We start from the raw sequence: 16,930 nt of genomic DNA, 5'->3' as shown, positions 1-16,930 counted from the left end.
GTTCTCAATAAGAAATTTAAAAGGTCCTTGAAATCGTTGTTCTTTTGGAGCAATTCTAAGTTAAAAGATATAAACAAACTTAAAGATGATCTTATGAATGAGAATATGGAACTTCAAAGAAAAGAATCTTCACATGGGGCTCTCTCGAAATTTGACTATTAGAGTCTTAAAGCTAAGGTGAATGAATTAAATACAACCATGGCTAGAATGAATTCTTGGTGGAAGCAAAGAGCTAAAGTAAAGTGGCTAAATGAAGGAGATGGAAACTCAAAATTCTTCCATTCCTATGCTAGTGCTAGAAGAAAATCCAATAAAATCATCAAAGTAAAGGATGAGAATGGGTTGTTGGTGGAAGAACAAGCCCAGATGGAAGATGTTTTCTTGAGGTTTTTTCAAAAAAAAAAAAAAAATGGGATACAAGGAGTTGCAAGCTAGATGGATGGTCGGTTGCTAATAATTGCTTGAATACATGGGATAAGGAATTTCTGGAGGCAGACTTGACTATGGAAGAAGTAGAATGTGTCCTGAATCAATTGGGAGGAAATACTTCACCTGGTAATGATGGCATATCAAACTCTTTCAACAAAGCTTATTGGGGAATCATTAAATATGATTTTTGGAGGGCTATAAGCCATTTCTTTAGCTATGGAGAGCTAAACAAAATATGGAAGGAAACATTGATAGTGCTTATACCAAAGGTAACTGATCCTATTCTCCCATCTAATTGTAGACCAATAAGTCTATGTAACACTGTGTACAAGGTGGCAGAGAGGGTAATATTGAACAGACTTATTGTGGTCATTTTGAAACTAATCTCCATGGAGGAAATGACATTCATTAAGGGGAGGTCCTTATCTGACCATTTATTGGTGGCATAGGAAAATTTTCATAAACTAAGGTTCTCAAAAGCTAAAAAAAGGTCTAGTATGCTTCAAGGTAGACATGGAACAAGCTTATGATTCCATGGCTTGGTCTTCTCAAAGGAAAGTATTGGAGTATTTTAACTTTCCTTCAAAAATTTTCAAACTCATAATAGAGTGTGTGGAAGACCCAAACTTTTCTTTAATCATCAATGGCAATTGCTCAAATTGGATTCAAGCTAGGAGTGGTTTTTGGCAAGGGTGTACCTTGTCTCCTATCCTTCTTATACTTGGCTCTAACTTCTCTCAAATGCTTTTGAACAAAGCTCTTGTGGTATCAAGATCAACTCGGAAGGACCAGGAATTTCCCATTTACTTTATGCAGATGATGTAATTATGTTCTCTGAAGCAAATAGGAAGGAGGTTAAGGGAGTTAAGAACATCCTTCACAATTTCTATAAATGGACTGGCCAATGTATTAATCAGAGCAAATATGCCATGTTATTTGAAAAGTATGTGGGGAGGAAGAAGAAGAATAACATCTCAAGAATAATGGGTTTCAGAACTATTAAAGAATTCAACTACCTTGGGTTTTTTTTTTTTTTTTTGAAAGAAATGTTAAATTTCGTTAAAAACAAACAAGAAACGAAAACAAACTACTCAAGTCACACCTAAAGCATCACATTCCTCCTTCAAGCAACACAAGAAATAAGGAGGAATCAAAACATCATGAAGATCTTCCCGTAAGAAAGATCTATCTAAAGCCAAATTAGCACAAATATCCGCTAATTTGTTACCACATTTATGCGAAAAAGAAAATACAATTTTATTAAACTCTAGCAAGAAAGCCAAATTATCATCAATTACTCTACTAACCTTCCAGGTTTTGACCAAATTCTGAAGCTGTTTTATGATATTGAAGTTGTCCCCTTCGATGATAACCCCTTGCGATTCGAACATCCAATCCTGAACCACATTTTTCACATGACAAACCGCTAATAACTCTAATTGAGTAATGTCCCAATGTAAACATTGAGTTCCGAAATCAACCAAGAATCTTCCTTTCTCGTCTCTAGCAACGCCGCCAAATCCTGCTAAGTTATTCCTCTTAAGAGCTGCATCCACATTAAGTTTTATCCACCCGAGAGGAGGAGGATGCCAAGGAGAAAACAACAAATGTTGATTAGCATCCTAGTTATCCGGTTGGACATTTAAGAAGGTACTCCTAATAGCAAAGGAAATAGCATATCCAGCAATATGGTATTATCTGAATCATCCTTTTCACCATGAACCAACTTGCATATACTCTTCCAAACAAGATAAGTAGCTGAACCAAAAATGTTTGCTAAAAGTGAATTCTTACCCACAAACCTCTAAAGACTTCCCAGGAATTCCACAAAACTATAAAAAATTGGAACAAGAAAACCCCAGCTATGCAGTAAAGAGACTACTTTCAGTATCTTGGAACAACCTCCTACTAAATGACAGTTATCCTCATCTACTCCACAGCCCCTCGGGCAACCTGGAAAATTGCATAACCTCCTTTTCACAAGAAAAGTATTAGAAGGAATGGCATCGTTACAAAGTCTACACAAAAAAAGTTCAATTTTTTGTTTTAATTTTAGTCTTTTCATCCAATTCCAGTGAGCAACCTCCTCCTCATGAACCATAGCTGCTTTAAAAGAAAAGCCAGTAATGGACTTTCCAGAAAATTTGCCTTTTAATTCGATAAGATCAGAATTCCTGCCGTCATTAATAGGAATTGTTGAAATTAACTTCAACAACTGTTCCCCAAATATAGCTTTTAGCTTATCCAAATTCGAATGGCCATTAGAAATGAATGAACTAAGATTGAAATCTGTATTATCCTGAATATTAATAAATGTAGGCCAGTAGGCAATGCATTTGTCTAAAATCCAAGAATCATGCAGCCAATTGATACATTTCCCCATTAGACACATTCCATCTAACAATATTTTTAAGAAATTTAGCTCCCATAGTAATTATCTTCCATGTAGATGAACAACATTTCTTCACTGTGTCCGACCATACATCATCTCCATATTTAGCTCTCAGAATAAGATTCAATAGAGAATGCGGCTTAGTGAAAAAATTCCAAGCAAACTTGGCCCGCAGAGGACCAATCTTTGACACTGCTGAAAACAAGCCTCTTCCACCTTCATTTCTCGGCTTACAAAGTAAATCCCAAGAAGCATAATGGAGCCCAGCATTCCCATTATTTTAACTCCATAATAACCCTCTACACATCTTATCAAACTCTTTTAGAATGCTCAAAGGAACCAACGAAAGAGTAGATAAAAATAGAGTTAATGAAAGGAATGCTGATTTAACTAAAACCAATTTACCTTCTAATGAAATACATTTATTTCCCCAAGTATTCAGTTTGCTAGCAGCAGCCTCCAATAAAAATTGGAAATCCGAAGCAACCATTCTTCTTAACGTCATCTTCACACCAAGGTAACTAATCTCCTTCACAATCCTGAAGTTGAGCTATTTAACTATCTTCTTTTGGATTCTCCTTTTGGTATTCTTCCAAAAAATTATCATGGATTTAGAAGTATTAACTTTTTGACCCGTCCAATCGCAATAATTGGAAATTATCTTCTTTAATTCCTTAACATCCTTAATGTTTGCCTCCGAAAAGATTAAGATATCATCCGCATAAAGTAAGTGAGATACTCTCGGTGCTAATGGAGAAATAGAGATGCCCAAACCATTTTTCTTTAAGGATAAGGCATTAGATAAAATTTGAGAGCATAAAATGAATAAAAATGGGGATAAAGGACAACCATGCCTAAATCCACATTTTCCTTCAATCCATTTAGTTTTTCTCCCATTAATAAAAATACAATATTTGGGATTAAGTACACATTCTAATAAGAGCTCCAAAAACTTAATAGGAAATTTAAACTGAATAAGAACTTGCCTTAGCGTTTTCTATCCTATACTATCATAAGCTTGCTCCATGTCAAGCTTGATTGCAAGCATGCCATCTCTAGATTTGGAGCATCTGAACTTGTTAAACACCTCTTGAGCCAAAAGCACATGATCAGACAGTGAACGGCCTATAACAAAAGCTGCTTGGTCCACCGTAATGATCTTATGAATAACTTTTTCCAATCTATTTAAGAGCATCTTGGCACTGATTTTGTATATAGTCATACATAGACTAATAGGTCTATAGTGAAACAGCTCTTGAGGACATTTAATTTTTGGGATCAAGACAATTAAAGTCTCTTTCCATGACCGATCCATAACACCTGAAGATAGGAATTGATTGACCGCAAGACAAACATCATCTTTAACCAGCTTCCAAAAATCTTTGATGAATGAGAACGTAATCCCGTCTAAGCCTGGAGAGATGTTTCTCTCAGAATTCTCCACGATCACCTGTAATTCATCCCTTGTAAACTCAGCATCAAGCACAATCTCATCAACATTACTAATGACAGCAGATGGATTTGGCCATCCATCCAATGAGCATTTTCTGTGTTGCCATTTCAACTTGAAAAATTCTAAGAAAGTTTTCTGGATCACAGCAGCTTCCTCCGTTACACTACCATCCATAGTCTTTATATGACTAATCCAGTTAATACTTCTTCTGGCATTTGCGTAAGCATGAAAAAATGACGAATTGCAATCACCTTCATCCATCCACCTTGCTTTGGCTCTTTGTTTCCACCAAGTATTGAGTCGTGACAATGTAACATTGAGTTCATTAATTTTGAATCTCAAAAGTTGTAATCTATCAAGAGATCCAACCTTCAGATTCCTCTAATTGGATTTCCAGAATATCATTCTTAAGCTTGTCCCTTAACAAGTTCAAATTTCTGAATTTTGCCTTGCTCCAAAAGAAAAGGGCTCTTAGAGCTCTTTTAAACTTCAAATTAAGAACATAAGCCGGATCACCCATGCATTTTTTCATCTAGATATTCTTCACTAAGGCAGCTGCACCATAATAAGAAGCCCAAACTTCTTCATACCGGATATCTCTGTTAAAACATTCCACAGGTTTGAATATATCCAACAAAATTGGACAATGGTCCGAAGCTATACGAGGCAAGTGCTTAACTAAAACAAGATGAATGATGTTTAAGGCCGAAGAATTAAGAAGACATCTGTCTAATTTCTCAAATATACAAGCACTTCCAGATTTATTATTACACCAAGTGAACCTCAGTCCCATTGATCTCTCCTCATGGAGATCATTATTAATCATGAAGCTATTAAAATCCTTGGATTTTTGAGTCAAGGTGAACTTCTTTCCTCCTCTTTTCTCAGCTTGAGAAAGCACACAGTTGAAATCACCTCCCACCACCATAGGTAGATCTCTTGAACAATGCCTTTCTAGATCATCCCAAAGTCTTCTTCTTTCCTGAGCATCTGTGCTGCCATAAACCAAATCAACAATCCAGCTACCTTTGCTGAGAACATCCAGTTTACCCAAAATTATTTGGGAATAATCCTCAATAACAGAGAAATCAGCTAAATCCTTCCTCCATAATACCATCAGGCCACCCGAGAGGCCAACTGCAGGAACCACAAAAAAATCCCAATTCATGCCCAGAACTTTCATAAGCTGACTATTATCCAGAGAACTAATCTTCATTTCCAATAATCCCACAAATAAAACCCTATGATCCTTGATCACTTCCTTAAGATATAGAGCAGCCTACACCTTCTTGGCTCCTCTATAATTCCAAAAAAGCATAGAAGTCATTGTTTAAAGATAGGGGAAGGCCCGCCAACCTTCTTAGCTTTACCACCATCCACCTTCCTATTATGAGGAATAATGTTGCCTGACCCAAGGGACTTATGCTCTTTAATAAGCTTAGCTTTTTTCTCATAAGAGTGAATTCCAACCAATGGTACATTAGGAATAGAACCTCCCTTATCAGAATTCTGTAAAATCCCTGGTTGCTGCTTTACACAATGATCTTTGATGCTCAAATCCAAGTCTTTATTAGAAACTAAAATTTCTCCTTCCTCTGCGCCAATAACTTCTTCAGAATCAAATGCCTTCACATTACTTGTGTCATCTAAACCAGATAAAACATTGAATTTGTTAAGAACTTCAATAACATAATTAACCTCTATTGTTCCTCCATTTTTTTCTCAGATTACAGGAAATGCTTCCACAGTTTGATGGTCTACCACAGTCACTTCATTCACAACAACTTCAGGAGTAAGATTTCCTTCCATAACTTCAGTTTGCTTATTACATAAGTTCTTAACATCCAAATCACCCTTATTCTTTATAATAGCAAGACCAATCTTAGGAACAAACATTTTCTTCATAGGGATAGAAAATTTTTTATTTAACAATCTTCTATTATCAACCACTTTGTTAAATCCTTTTTTACCATTTTTATCCTGAATCCAAGATTTATTGTCAAATTTCCTCCCAACAAAAGAAGATTTTACAGCAGCCGTTTGCAAGATTCAATCACCTTCCACACCAGCAGGCTGTACAATACAAGAACCAGTTTCCACCTTATTCTTCAAATCAACACATGCTTTCAAAGCATGTCCAATCTTACCACATTCATCATAGATTTTAGATATCCCTTCATACTCCACTTTTTGGTAGAATTCCCCAGCTAAACCCTTCACCCAAATACCCTGAGGAAGTTTCATATCAAGAGAAATGCACACACATACCCGAGCAAATTCCCTTATGCTCCACTGGAACATGTTCCCATCAAGAAGATACGGCTTGCCTACTAGCAAAGCAATTCTACAAATGTTTAACTCATCCCAGCATTGAAGAGGAAAATTAGGAAGCCTAATCCACATACGAGATGCAATTCCTCTGAGAGACGTAGGATTGAAATTGGCCGACCATTTGTCCAGTCCAACCACCTGTCCTCTAATCCACCAAGGACCACCTGAGAGAATACTATCAACATCTATAGAATCTTCAAATGAGCATTAAACACAGCCAAGACCCAAATCGGTGATGTGGAATTTGCCAAATTTATCCCACTATATTCTCAAGTCTGTGCTCACCACATGAAAATGAATATTTTCACCAAAAATTTTCACAACAACGGCCTTTTATAATTTTTTGGCATTTTCCAATTCCTTCTCATCATGAAGAAGAACCACCTTACCATCTTCAGATAGAAAAGATCCTAGCTCCAAATTGTTAACCTTCACATTCAATCTTTTACTCCACGCCAATTGAATCCTCACATTGCTTCCCTTGATCTCTGCTGAAACCGAATTATTTAAAATAATCTCTGGACCCTCCACAGATAAACCTTTATTCTTCTTCAGAGACAAATCCTCATCCACAATCACTCCATCCTTGGTACTGCTATCCAACAAAAAATTTGAGAAAAAATCTCTCTTAATCGGTGAAGAAGGCAAGGATTTCATATTAAAACCATTGCTAGAATTTATCCTCAGTTCAGCAGAGGAAGAGGCTCCTAAATTCAGACCACCATTACCCTTCTCCTTACCGTCAAGAATAGGTGAAAAATCCAACTTCTTCAGATAAACCTTCTCGATAACATCCTTTCCTTTACTAGGAACATGAATTGGGATCTCTTTCTTACTCAGTAATCCCCTCTCGTTGATAAACAACGGTTTCTCCTTAAAATCTTTGAAGTTCTTGTTGAATCCCTCCAAAACTTTGGAACCACCATTAAAGACCTCTGAAGAATCAAGAATCGGTGCAGACAAACCTTTCCTGTAATTCTTCCAAGCTTTCGAAGGAAGAAGACGCCTATGCTCCATCTTCGTCCCTCCGACCCACCGGAGTGCCAGTCGAACGTCGGACAAAACAGCCACAAAACACAAGACCCGCCGAAACAAAAATTTGAAATCCCAAACTTTCTCTCACTAACTTTCTCTCACTGAAACAGAAACGCTTTGAGGAAGATGAATCAATTGGGAAGTAAATTCTTATCGTTGGTGGGTAAGCTGATTTTGGTAAAATATGTATTGCTATCTATACCTACTTTTCATGCTACTCACTCTCTTGTCCCAAAATGAGTACTAGAAGAACTTGATAAAATCTGTAGAAACTTCATCTGGAATAAGAAGAATGGTTCTATGGGGTTGCATTATTTCAGTTAGACTAAAATGTGCAAGCTAATTGAAAGAGGTGGTCGTGGGTTGCATTCTAATATCACAAAAACACTAGCTTTGAGAGCTAGATTGGCATGGCGATTGATTCAAGACAAAGTCTCACTTTTACAAAAGTTAATGGTGGTTAAATACGGTGTAAAGCTGGAAAAGGGAAGTGGAAGAGGTAGATGTTCTTCCTCGTATAAATTATTATGTGATTGATACAAAATGTTGAAACCTATTGTGAGATGGACTTTAGTGAATGGATATTCATTAGATGCATTTAAAGATAATTGGATATTGGATAAATGCATTGATATTGGCCTACGTTTATTGTCCCACATGAGGGTGATGCTTTTTTTGTCAAAAAATTCTTTCTAGATGGCTGTTGGAATGTGCCAGTGCTGCTGGAAACATTTGGAAGGGAGCTAGTTAATTTGATCATACAAATTAAAATCATACAAGATGGAGAGGAGAATTGTATGGAGCTGATTCCTCAAAAATCTGGAATGTCAATTTATGGATTAGCCTTTAAAGCTTCGGTTCAAGAATCTTGTGCATCTCAGAATTGGGACTGGATCAAAAATGATAAATTGAATGCTTGAGTAGAAGTGTTTTGGTGGAGATTAAGTAAAAGTACTATCCCATATCTTCAAATTTTATGCTATAGAAGATTAACAGAGAATGCTTTTTTTCCTACGGGATTCAATACAAATGAAGATGTTGAACATATCATGTGTGGATGTTTGAAGTTTAAATAGGTAATTTACCAGCTAAACCAATGGGGTTTTGGAATTTCGCTGTTTGTTAAGATTAAACATTATATTAAATGGCTGGAAACTAATTCTATGAAGAAAGGTATGATTGTAAATCTATATTGCAATACAATCTTTCTATCCTGGAAAAGTAGAAACAAGTTGATTCATGAAGGTGTGGAGGACAGTCCTAGTTGGATAGCTTCTAATGCTATATGCCATGCTTTGGTTTCACACAGCTTTAGCCACTTTAATTTGGGCTACTAGGATGTTAACCAGTCTTTTAGACTGTCTAATACTTGGCATCCTCCTCCACCCAAATGGCTAAAGGTTAATGCAGATGCATCTCTACTTTCTACCTACACAGCAGGGATTGCTGCAGTTTTTCGCGACTGAAAGGGAGATTTCTATATGCTTATGGAAGACCTTGTGTTCATTGGGACATAGCACAATTGGAGCTTCTAGAAATTCATTCATTAAAGGAGGAGATCAAGGATTGGATGTTCAAATACAAAGGCATCATCATAGAAGGGGACAATTCAAATATTATTTCTTATCTCCAAAAAACTTGGGAAAAAGGAAAGTTCAATGATGAGGGTATGGAATCTCTTATGAATTTTAATTTTGTTATTTCAATTGTATAGGTAGAGAAAGTAATAAGTTAGCAAACTTATATGCTAACTGTGCTCTATCCAATAGTTTTAGTTGAAATGAATTTACTTTGAATAAGGTTCCTCCTTCATTCTATAACACTTTGAAGGAGGAATCTACTATGTAGTTTCTCTTTATTTGGTTTGATAATAATAGTAAGCTCCGGTTTTTTATTTAAAAAAAAATGCTAATGCTGGACCCCCCTAAATCTTTGTGTCTTACTATTTTGATATGGTTAGATAGATATTAAATCTTTTTAAATCTCTTTATTCACTATTTTGATATGGTCAGGTGAACATTCTTTATTATTTCAATATGGTAAAGAAGAGATAGGATACCATTTATAAATCTTATTAAATCTAACTTATTTTGGAAAGATCTCCCTTCTCAAGTTCTCTTATAACTTAAATCCATATGATAGAGATAATTTTTTTATTAGATATCCATCATGATTAGATATGCATATTTAAGATCATTTCATATCAGGTATTTATCAATTAAATTCATGTGGATTCTATTGATTACTTCGATTAATGCCAACACAATTGATTTACTTTTCAAGTTCAACACACCCATTGGGGTTCTATTTGTTAAACTTTTTTTCTTAGGTTAGAACCCTAAATAAAATCTTTAATCTTGATTCCCAATTCCTTGAACTCCACTTCAAAGCATAAATCTTGTTCTCCACTATGCTCTGTCATGGTGATTGAATCTATGAACTCTAAATTAGACATTTGATAATTACCTATGATGGTCACTTGATACTTTCAATCATCTAATGGTTGTCAATGATCTAAGTATTTTAAATCCTAAACTCTTCAATCAATGATAAACCTCAATCCTAAATAAAATCCAAATCCAACTTAAAATTCTAAACCTTAAAATCTAGTATTCAAACCTAAATCCAAAAGCCTTTAGACTTTTTCCTATTTTAGGGAAATTTTTAACTGATTTAAAAACCTAAGTAAAGGTTATGGAATGGTGTTTGATCATTTGTGTATTGATTAGGCATGCCCCTTGGGTCTACCTAACCACTTTAGACACTTACATGTCCTTTTAAACCCTAAAACACAAACAAAATTCTAAGCTTACAAAACCTTTAAATATTTATAGCCCGTGCCACAATATATGACATCTTGTTACAAACCACCTTAGGAATCTTTGGAAACCCATCAAACATGTTCATAATCATTTTTATATTGATTTTAACTCCCTTGAACTATTGTTGGACCATAGTTGACCAAGAAACCCATACCCCTTAAAATCCTAAAATTGACTTTTTGAATAAACCCTTATTAGCCAACCATGCCATGAACCAAGGCCAATTCTAATAGACTCTAAATCAAATTTGGAGTGGGTTGAACCTAAATCAACATGCTGGTCAAGCTTAGTTGATCAAGTCAACCTAGGTTAACCAAAAGGTCCCTTTAACCCTATAAATTACATTTTATGCATCTAGAACTCACCATAGCATAAAATCTCCTAAAAAAAGTTTTAAATGTCATTTGGAATGAGTTGGACCCAAACTCAAACTCTGGTCAAACCAAGTTGACCAAGTCAATTATAATTGACCAAATTAGCCTTAAAAACTCTAAAAATTAAATTCATGAATATAGGCCAAACCAAGTTTCCCAAACCTATATGGGTTTTTTTATAGGGTCTCCAAGAGTTAGTTAAAAAGGATTTTTCCTAGAGGCCCAATTGGGCTAGCCACATGGGTTGACCAAAATAAAACCAAAGGGGGTTTTCTTGAGCTAAATCCTAAATCTTGTAAAATTAAATTGCATAAATATTTGCATCAGGTGTCCATGGACTCTTTGCACCAAATCCAACAAGCCTAACCCATGGGTTAACATGGGTAAACCAATTGGGTTGATCCAAACCATTAAAAATACAAAATTCTTGGGCCCATTTAATACCCAATGTAGATTAAATCACATAAATAGTTAAAATGCATTTTAGAATGTTCATTGTACTTATCTTAGTTATCTCGAACCATGTGGATGACTGATGTGGCAAGATTTTTCAAAATAACTCATGTGCAATCATTAGTTCAATTATAACTTCCTAAAAAAATGATCACATGGGCGCAAACTCTATAAAATATTCCCTTAGCTCCTACTGGATAGTCCACAATTGAAATGCTGGCTAGGCATATGATGAGGTAGCAAATAATTTGAATTTTTGTTTATTTTCTGTCTTAGAATATCCCATTATTTTTCAAAAAGGGTTGAATTTTTTTATTGAATTACATCCTTAACGCTCATTAAAGTCTCGCTAAACCTTCCCAAGGTCTAGAATCCATTGGGTGGTGAGTTCTAAGGGTGATCAATGGTGTGATACTAAAAGGCTTCCAAAGTTTTAATCTAAAGCTCCTCTAGTCTTGAAGTATTCGAGGATCAAGAGAAGCTCCCAAGAAATCTAAGGACACCTAAATCAAGCTATTTCATCCACTAATTAGAGGTAAAATCTAGGATTTATATATCCCTTGGTATATATCTAGGATTTATATATCTTTACTATATTATATCATGGTGCCCCCAAACTTTATGAAAAAGGGTAATAAATAGCCAAGAATCATTGCCTAAAATTTTACTCAATGTAGTCTAGCAATTAAAAAGTTTAAAGCTTCTAGATAGCTTATTTTTTAACAAAAGAAACTAGCACTATTCTGAGTCATGCAATACCACTTATATCTGATTGGATGATTCTAATTTAGGCAGGCAGTGAGATTTGTGTAATTTGGTTTAGTGGCAAGATGGACCACATGTTTGTTTGACGCAATTCTTACCATATCTCAAAAATATGGGAGATTTGATGGTTGGCTTGATCCATTGATTTTTTTTAGTGATTGATCACTGCCATTCAATAGTGGCCAATCACATGTTTGTAGAGAGAGTTGCTATTTGCATGTTTTACATTCTTGCAACTTGTATTATTTTGATGATTTCAAATATTATTATTTTATATATCTCCTAACACTTTTTGGAAGATTTGTTTTTTGCTCTAGTGTGTACTAACATTTCAGGAAAATCAACTCCAATCGATAAAGACTTCAAATTATTCATTTATAAATTATAAGTTTTTAAATGAGAGGGCTTGTTTGTAATTGAGTGAAAAATCACAACACACACTCTTGGGGAACATTTTTTTGTAAACTGATCGTACGGGACGAACCTGGTTTGTACGGGATGATCATGTCAATTAACCCCTCGAAAGAGCAATGGGTCGAACAGGCGGGTAGAAAATTTTCTAAGTCCTAATCATCTAGGACGAAGTTAATATTCATCCCGAGACGAACATCTCAGGATGCTCACCTTGCACTATTCCTCCAGACAAAAATTATGGTTCGTACCAGGACGAAGCTCTCTGTATGAAATCGTACAGGACGAAATAATTTTTCGTCCCTGGACGAAGCTCTCTGTATGAAATCATACAGGACGAAATAAATTTTCTTCCCTGGATGAAACTCTCTGTATAACATCATTCCAGGAAGAAACCTGTTCTTCCCAGGATGAACTGAATAGATTTACGTCAGTTGGTTACGTCCTGTAGAATTTTGGGAACCGACCTATGTAATAACCGTTTCGTACCGAACGAACATAGTTCGTATGGGACGACGAGCGTGTACGAACATAGTTCGTACCAATATACATTAGGATCGTTTCTGAAACTTTAATTAAAATTGTCCAGGATGATCCACATTTGTACAGGACGATCCACTACATACAGAATTAAAAACTTGTAGTTTTTGGGCAGTTTTTCTTGTCTTTTGTATATATAGTTCAAATTAGACTGCCACCCAATCTTTTTGCTCATTGATCTTCGTGCCTATTGGAAGAAGAGTAAAGGAGAGTGTGAGAGAGAGCAGTCAAAAAATGATTTCTACCACTGGAGCGTGAAGACTTTGCATGATATTCAAAGGTAAGATTTCCTACTTGTGATTTGAGATTACTTCACTCTTTTTCTTTCTTCCTTCTAGATTTCTTGCAAGGAGATCTATCAAGGAGATCCGGTTCTCTGCCCACACTAAGAGAGTGTGAAAGGATCCCCCCCCCCCCCCCCCTCTTGGTAGCTTTGGGACATTAACTTAGGTTTAACAACCTATTCACTAGACTAAACAATGTTGACATGTATCCATAGTCTAAGGATGATGTGGTGGTGGTATGGTGGTGCAGTAGTTGCATTAAATAATTTATTTAATTCATTAAATTGGGTGAAACTTCAAAAATTTATCATAAATCATATAGTTAACAAAAAATTGCATGCAATAACTCTATGGAACTAGCATAAGTATGTCTTCAATTTAAAAATAAAATTAAGCCAATTTGATGAGTGGATAAAGAGTAATTTAGTTTTTGAAAAGTTTGTATAGTTTGTTAGACCTACGTAATTATCCCAAAGCTAAACAAGAGGTGGGGGTGATGAATTGGTAATTTAAAAATTCCCTCTTGGAAAAAAATGAATTTTTTTATTAATTTCACCTTTTGAGTTTCTTTAAAAATATACTTTTCAACCACAATAACAAAATGCTGAAAATAAAATGTAGAAATGTAAAAAGAACACAATAATTTATAGTTAATTGATCCAACAAGACCTACATCCCCTCCTTGAATACCCCATCTTCCGGTATTGCACTATTACCAAAGTGACTCTCCTTTTTCCCCCACAACAGGGCAAAGAAGCCCTTATAACTTTCCTGTCTTCCACTAATCTGTTGTACGATAGAGTACCATCATCCTTTCATACCCTCCAAGTATCGGCAGAGTACCATCATCCTTTTATACTCTCTAAGTGTCAGCAGAGTACTGTTGTCCTTTCATACTATCCAAGTCAACAGAGTACCATTATCCTTCAACACCCTCCAAGTGTCAGCAGAGTACCTTCATCCTTTTACACCCATCAAGTATTGGCAGTGAACCAAATCTTCTCGAGAGATCTTCTCTCGAGCAACTAGAAAGAAGAAATGAAGAGAATTGATACAAAAACAAAAGGGATTCTCACCTTCAAGTAACCTTGTGAATCTTTTACACTCCACTTGCAAGAACACTCTCTCAAACACTATCCTAAATCACCCTTTCACTGGCTCTCTAAGAAATCATGTAGATAAGATTTGTTCAAGTCAGTTTCTAAGAACTTTTTATATGAAAGACACGAAAAACCATCCAGAAAACTAAAAATTTCAATTTTTATCATCTTTGATCATATAATACTATCGACAATCTTCTTGGACAAACAATTCAAAATTTGCTTGTATGATCTTGAATGAAAATTTTTTTACAAGCATATTAAATAGTATAATAATTATTTTGTAAAGTATGAATAGTTATAAAAAATTTCCTATTTGTTTGGATGAATAGATACCCCATAATTTTGTACTCTAGACGTCATTAGTACGAACTCGAGATCATCCTGGATGAACAGTTTAAAAAATTTGCCTATTTGTATGTATAAAAATATTCACAATATTTTTATACTTTGGATGTCGTCTGTATGAACTCTAAATCATTCTGGACGAAGAGTTCAAAAAATTTACCTATTTGTACAACTAAAACATTCACATCATTTTTGTTCTATGGACGTCATCTATATGAAGTCAACTTTGTACAGTACGAACAATACTTAGAATTTCTTTTCCATCCATGCTTTTATTAACTGCTTGTTGGAGGAAATAATTGAATAAATTATCCCGTACGAATTGAAATCGTACAGTTTGATTGGTTTAAAAGTTTTTAACACTACCCTAGTGTGTGTGTGCCCGGTAACCCAATAACAATCACACTCTCTTAGACTCAATAAAAGTATTAAATACATTTTCTATTTATAATGAACCATAATCTAATATAACTTGAAGTTTTCAACAGTTCCGACTATAATTTTCTTAAAATATTAGCACACACAAACAACAAAATCAATATATCCTATCTATGTTAGGAGAAATAGTAATCAAAATAATAATATTTGGAATCATAAAAAATACACATGATATGAAAACAAAATTATGAAAATTAAGTTACAAAAATCTCCCCCTTTTTTATGATGGCATAATAATTAATGTTTGAGTTAATATTTGAAAGAAAAAATTCCCCCTTAGCTCCCCCTAAATGAATTACCATATGTAAATCTAGGGATTGCAATGAAGTTCAAAGACCTCTAAACCAAAATAAATAAAAGACACCAAAATACACCAAATAAAAAACAATACCAACACAAGACACACAAATACAAATACAAAACAAAAATCAAATAACAAAAATCAAGTAAACAAATAATCTTATTACTCTCCCTTTTAACAATAATAAAAAGGGAAGTATAACTTGAAATGAAAGATGTCAAAAGATAAACCAAAAGAATTGACCTAGAAAATGGTTTTAAATCAATTGCAAGTACAATATTGATTTCATAATACTAAAAAGGAGAAATTCAAAATTTTAAATCAAAGAACAAATAAGATAAGAAAAGATAATCAAGTTAATGATTCATACTAGACAAATTAAATAAAGATTATTATTGCAAAAATGATGAAATGAAGATTAATTAACTTTAAATTCAATATAGAATATAATTATTAATTAGATTGATTTGGAGATTAAATGATAGTGGAAAGAATATAATAAAAAAATTCAATTGGAGACATTACGCATCTTTTCAAATATTTGTGGCACACTTTGTGCATCTTTTATATTTGGGCTAATTTTGTGCCTCTTTTCACTTTGTGAACCATTACGCAATCAGAAGTTAGAAGTTCGGCCAAGGAAGAGAGAGAAGCTCCATAAATTAAGGAAGGTTTTGGAAGAAGATCTTGAAGATTTCGTGTGTCATTATTGGAGATGGAAGATGGTGGTCGGTCATCCAAGGATGACTGGAACACCAAAAATTTGCTATCTACCGTGAGTCCAATCATGTTGGATTCAAAAGGTAGATTCTCCTTCAAACGAATCTCTTCTTTTAGTATTTTTGAGTCCCCTCTAATCATTAAAGAAGGAGGCTTAAATGCTAGGGAAAAATCTTTGCCGATTTCAGGTAAAGGTAAGGAAATAATTTCGTTCTTAAATGATAAGCCTAATCCTTTGAAGGCTATCATTGATGGTGCAAATGATAAGGAAGCATCTTCTTCAGGATAAAGTTTTGCTGAAATTATGAAGAAGGACATGGTTAATCTAATTACTTCTCCTAAATTGGATATCCCAAATGTGTGGACTAAAAAACCTCACATTAAATAAAATTAGGTGAAATACATGATGATATGGGAGATGAAAATGTTGTCATTCTTGACAAGGAAAAGGAATTATCTAATGTTAAAATCTTGAACAATTCCTTGGTTGTTAAAATTCTTAGAAAAAATTATACTTTTTCTAATTGTTTATTTGAATTAATAAAGAAATGGTCGAAATTTGGAGGATTTCATATTACATTGCTTGGTCTAGATTGGCTCCTTTGTTCATTTCAATCTCAAGAAGCCAAGGAGGAAGTTCTTAATGGAGGTCCTTGGTTTGTAGGGGGTTTTGTGGTAGGCTTAGACAATTGGTCTCCTACCTTCTCTCCTTATTCTTTGAATGGAATTTCTTC

Source organism: Dendrobium catenatum, unplaced genomic scaffold, assembly GCF_001605985.2.
Source record: "Dendrobium catenatum unplaced genomic scaffold, ASM160598v2 fragScaff_scaffold_1492, whole genome shotgun sequence".
Taxonomy (NCBI): Eukaryota; Viridiplantae; Streptophyta; class Magnoliopsida; order Asparagales; family Orchidaceae; genus Dendrobium; species Dendrobium catenatum.
Note: the sequence above shows the minus strand (reverse complement) of the source record.